Raw genomic sequence first — 6,000 nt, forward strand, 5'->3', positions numbered from 1 at the left:
TTGTTAACAGTCTTTATTCGAAGCCTCGAGTTTGAGTTGCGCTTAAAAAAGACCGAACGTAACGACTCGACTCGAGACTTAAAAGACTTGGTAGTTTTTAAAGCGTTTTATACCTATTTTGATCTTTTGTTATACACAAAATATAGAAAACTGTTTTTTCTAGGAGTGCCAAAAGATTAAACAATCTCACAACAACAGTTTGAATTCGTTTAAAAAGAAAATACAAAAGTATTATGTCCTCTCCTCTGCATTTGTGTTTAAGATTTTCACTTTAAAAACATAGTCCGTCTAAATTTGCACAGACTGGAAAACTGGAATAGAACAAAGTGAGGGGGTGTCATTATATAAACGGCATACTTTTATAAAAATGTGATATGTCACACACTGTTACACTTTGTCATTGTTATTTTTTATAACACGTCGGTGGCAAACAAGGTTACGGCCCGCCTGATGGTAAGCAGTCATCGTAGCTTATGGACGCCTGCAACACCAGAAATATTACATGCGCGTTGCCGACCCTTTAAAAACCTGTAAACTCCTTTTTTGAAGAACCTCACACTGTAGCCCCTCGGGAAAACCTCGGCAGGGAGCTCATTCCACAGCCGAAGCGTCCGCGGGAGGAAATTCCTCTTAAACCGCACAGTACGCGACCATTTAGGTACTTACTAGATAAGATAGATAAGATAATTAGTTATTTGCTTAAACATGGTAATTTTAAGTTCACATAATCATTATAAGCAGTATCACATGTTTAGCCAATGGCAGCATGCAAATATTGATCTTAAAATTAAGCTATATACATTATTTACATTAACAATAAACTATTTACATGACATTGATTTTCCATTGTAGCTATTATTTAAATTGAATATACATTCATTATTTTTAGGTATTATAATTGTCTTACAAAACTACACATATTTCATATAATTTTCAAATTTAATATTTATGGTGTGAGGATGAACACCCGCCGACGGCGAGCGGTGCGATGATAGAAAGCGGCTTTTGGCATCATGTCAAACAATTCTTCAGAGCACGGCCCATTGTAAATTCCATGTAGAGTAAGCTTGGTCCGACTCTATCAGCTCTACCTTACGGACAATTTTTTTGCGTTTTCTGAACGTTTAAAGAAAAAATGAGAAAGATTTATCTTACGGGAATAATTGCTGATAAAGAGTCTCCCCCGCGGCGGCAGTATTTATAGGGCCCGTTCCCACGGCCACGCTTCGCTTATTCGCCTTACTGGGTGAACACGCGATGCCACGAAAGTTTGGCTTGGATATATTTGTATACGCAACGATACATCCATAGTAGCGGATGAGATCTTTTGCCATCGTATTTCCTCGGAAACGTTCGTATTTGTCATGCTACTTCAGTCAACATCAGGACTTTTTGTACTGAGACTGACCAAAATAGCATAACGTGCGTTTACGTGAAAATACGATGGTAAAAGATTAGGTATAATATTGACTACATCGTACCATTCTCTAATAAATAGCTTTACGATAGGTGATATGTCTCTGTATGTAACACAATGGGGTTGGCAACTGTCAAAGGTTTTTTCCCCTCACTAGCTCGGAAAGCCGTCTATTATCCTTTAAAACAAGCGGGGAAAAACGCATTTTATCCACTAGTGGGGAAAGTAATTTGACCTTGGATGGAGCGTGTTTAAGTAGCTTGACTCCGCTTGACAGATAACAAAACGTAAACGCTCATAATAATGGTTCGTTCGATATTAATTATCATTAAATAAATGGTTTGAGAATGTAATAAAAAATACCAAATTTAGCTTTATTTAATAATTTTAAGTCATAAACCTTAAAATTCCATAAGAAACGTTAGATTTTTTATAATGATGTTAAATATAATTCTGAACGCACAAGTTGAGTCGATGCAATTTCAAAACGCATCGTTGACATTTCATACGTCAGAACAGAAATGTCAACATTGTCCACAAAATTTTTACTGTTCTTCTCACCGACTCGCGTAAAAATTAGAATTTCTAGTGTTTTCTGTTATAATATCGTAAAAAATTAGTGATTCCAGTGATGAAGATGATCTAACGCCTGTGGATGTTGCACTTTCCTCGCTATAGTGAGGTGAAAAGTTTTGTGTTATACACGGGTGTAAATGTATTTTACTTCTCGTGTGTTGAAACACTCGCTACGCACATGTTTCAATTCCACACTCGCGGGTAAAATACAACTTTGCACCCTTGTATAACAAATAACTATTATAGATTGCGCCACGCCAGCACTTGATTTTCCTTTCCTCTTTCATCCCTCCACATTTTACATGACTTTCATCCCTCCGCATCACGTGCCCGTACTAGGCGACTTGATTTTAGTTTTTCTATTATGGGTGCAACTTTCAATCTGAACCCTGAAATTTGTACCTTGGAAACATACAACAACAACGAAACGCGTGACGAGTATGTTTCCAAGCATACAAATTGTATGCATCCCCGCCTTTAATATTTGTTTGTGAGCTGTCAATAAACTACTGGACTGATATTTCTGGAATGACATTTTGCACATGAAATTTTCGGATGTTTGCTATGAAATGTCGGCCACTAATAACGGATACTGCGCATGATAAATAAGTAAGATGAATGGGATATAACTCTTGTACGATCTTTACAATTTCGGAACCCACAAATTGCCCTAAGGAAGCTAAATAACTCACTTAAATCTTCAGACCATGCATGTTTTGAAAGAAAACCGGACCGATGCCAGCACAAGTACGATTGGAACTATTTCCATTCCACTTCCAATGTTTGCCTCCTCCATCCGAAAAAGAAAAAAAGAAACCTATTACTAAACTAACAGGCCAAAATCCCCGTAAATGATCAGGACAAACAGTGAGTGAGCTATTTATTTAGTTTCTCACGGTGGCGTGTTTATTCTCCCATTAGATAGAAATGTATAAATGGATTTTTCTCAAAAATGGACGGCAAAGTCGACGTTGCCGGTTAAAAAGTAGGTCGCGAAGTGCGTAGTTTATGGTCAGTCAAAAAATTAAAAAGTAAAAAACATTGCAGTCTCGATTTCGGGACTGCAATGTTGCATACAAATTCCATTATTTGTCGAGTTCCAAACTTTTTAAAAGTTGAAGTGGCCATATCAAATGAAGGCATAGGTCCATTAAACAGCCAAACAGATGATCAGTACTTATTATTATACAATGTTGGTACCGCGACTATTTTGGTGTCTCAAATAGGTTGGCGTATTTTCAGCAGAAATATACACTTCTATTTTTAATTAAAAAAATAAAAAGGCGGCAAAGCAAATCTTTTTACTTTTTTCTGTGAAAATATATACATAATAACGTTGCTTCTGTAAAATATTTCTATTATATTTGCATTTATTACGCCATTTTTGAGAAAAGCACTATATATGACTCGGCTGGAAGGCTACTTGCTGGCTTCGGATTCAATTAAACGGACTCCCAAGGTCGTCCGTTTAAAACGAATCCTCAGCCAGCAAGTAGCTACTTCCGAGCCTCGACAATAATGTACTATTCAGGTCCCACAGTATTGTGCTCAATGGAGAGACATTTTGTCTAGAGATCCCAAAAATGTTGATCTCTAGACAAAATGAAGTGTAAAGCAAGCACACGAAATTCTGATTACTAGCGACAAAATAGGTAAGGAATAGATAAAGAAAACAGGAACGCTTACACTAACATTTCGGTATTTAGGTACCTGAAACAAAATGCTAACGAATTCTGAAAGCCCCTGAATTTCCAAGTAATTCCATCCGCTCAATGTCTGATCCGTGAACGGTACAGGTAGCGGATAAACATAAAATATTCCGCTCTACATTTTGGTTTTATCTATGGAGAAAAAACACCAAAACAAATGGCAGAAGCCAAACGGCGATGTAGTAATATTATTTTTCCCCTCACTAGCTCGGAAAGCCGTCTTTTATCCTTTAAAACAAGCGGGGAAAAACGCATTTTATCCACTAGTGGGGAAAGTAATTTGACCTTGGATGGAGCGTGTTTAAGTAGCTTGACAGAAACAAAACGTAAAACGCTCATAATAATGGTTCGTTCGATATTAATTATGATTAAATAAATGGTTTGAGAATCTAATAAAAAATACCAGATTTAGCTTTATTTAATGATTTTAAGTCATAAACCTTAAAATTCCATAATAAACGTTTGTTTTTTAATAATTATTTTAAATATAATTCTGAACGCACAAGTTAAGTCGATGCAATTTCAAAACGCATCATTGACATTTCATACGTCAGAAATGTCAACATTGTCAACAAAAATTTTACTTAAAAACTTCTCACGTAAAAGTACAGAATTTCCAGTTTTTTGTAATAGTATCGTAAAAAAATGAGTTATTCCAGTTGATGAAGATGATCTAACGCCTGTGGATGTTGCACTTTCCTCGCTATAGTGAGGGGAAAAGTTTTGTGTTACACACGGGTGCAAATGTATTTTACTTCTCGTGTGTTAAAACACTCGCTACGCTCAGGATTCTGTTTTAGAACCACTCGCTTCGCTCGTGGTTCAACTATAGAATCCTTTCGCTTGCTCGTGTTTCAATTCCACACTCGCGGGTAAAATACAACTTTGCACCCTTGTATAACAAATAACTATTTGTTTGCAGACATCCGTAGCATGAAAAAAATGAGAGCAGAGCCTTCCAAAGGCCTCGGAATAATCCGACAGCACGCGTTCGGTTCAATAACTCGACAACTACATCTGAACATCTCGTACACACAAAGTGCGAGCGACGAGGACAGGTAGAGAGTAAAACACGTAAACCATGACTTAGGATACATAATAATACTGCTAAGAATGTGTTGGCCGAAAAGAAAGTGATTTGTCTCACTTAATCCGTCTTATACCTACGTGCTTTTTTTGATATGCTTCAAACGTTCCGCTGTTTTATGTAACTTGTGCGGTCACGATTTTCCATGAATCTGAACTTTTGAAACGAAAACATTTAGATTTTCAGCTAAAGCCTTTGTTAAACTATGCATGATTTTGTACAATTTTCCTGCCTCAAGGATCAGTGTTGGGACTCGAAACATTAAACTGTAAGCAAGTTTCGTAAGTAAGCAATTTCAGCAATGTGTCGATCGGGCCCTATTTGACCCAAACGGAAGAACTTAAGATGAATTGAAACGTTGAAGTGTATTGGATTTCATTTTGAAATAAGGAAAAACCTAGATTGGTTGTTCAGTGGACGACTACGAGATGAACTTTGGGACATGTTTAGCTTAATCTCGTTTAATTTAAATTACAGTCCGACAATCGATTTACAAAGGTTTTTCTTCGCTAAACCTACTGTTTATTTACTAAATGATAAGCTAAACGACCCACATACCTTAAGGGGTGCGAGGTCCAGATTCAGGAGTCTGCAGTGTAGTTAATATTGCCGCATTCCACAACTTCAACCGGTTCACTTTGCAGTCCAATAGGTGAATATATCCAATATGGTCACTTGAACGGGTGTTAGCACTGTTTTAAGTTAAGAAGGTGAAGGCATGGTTGTTTTGGTGTTATACGGACACTGAGACAGGTAGACGCGTAGACAGGTGGGTTGGGGGCGGCGGCGCGCGCGGGACTGCAGCCTGGCGCTGCGCCGCGTACGAGCGACGCTAGCGCCATCAATGCGCATGTCTTTTAGCGCTGGTATATTCCAAAAGCTAGCGCTATAAAGGCTACAGACATTGCTTCAGGCAACAAAGGCGGATCCTGCTTTACAGCTCAAATAACGAGACGCATTGCGTATCCATGGGATATTGGGATCCTACCATCTATGGTAGCAGTGTATTGCAAATCGCATGCGATTACCGGTGACGTTTGAAGAGGCCATACGTGTAGCTGTACCAGTACCTGGAGCAAGTATACGTACAATACAATACAATACAATAATTTTTATTTGCAAAAAAAGGGTAACGTTTACAGGTGTTAATGTAAGTAAACAGTGGTCTGTTTCACCTTTTCAGCTGTGTACAACAGCATGCAAATCCACGA

At 37.8% G+C, this 6,000-nt stretch overlaps 1 protein-coding gene across 1 annotated transcript in view; it reads right to left on the reverse strand.

Annotated features, from left to right (window-relative positions):
• Nucleotides 1-5,638, reverse strand: part of LOC134745031 (protein turtle) — a 139,219-nt gene extending 133,581 nt beyond the window's left edge. The window contains exon 1 of the mRNA XM_063679014.1: nt 5,348-5,638. The gene's annotated coding sequence lies outside the window, so the exon portion shown is untranslated. The remainder of the gene's footprint in view (nt 1-5,347) is intronic.
• Between the last annotated feature and the right edge of the window lie 362 nt (nt 5,639-6,000).

This window comes from Cydia strobilella, chromosome 1, assembly GCF_947568885.1.
Source record: "Cydia strobilella chromosome 1, ilCydStro3.1, whole genome shotgun sequence".
Taxonomy (NCBI): Eukaryota; Metazoa; Arthropoda; class Insecta; order Lepidoptera; family Tortricidae; genus Cydia; species Cydia strobilella.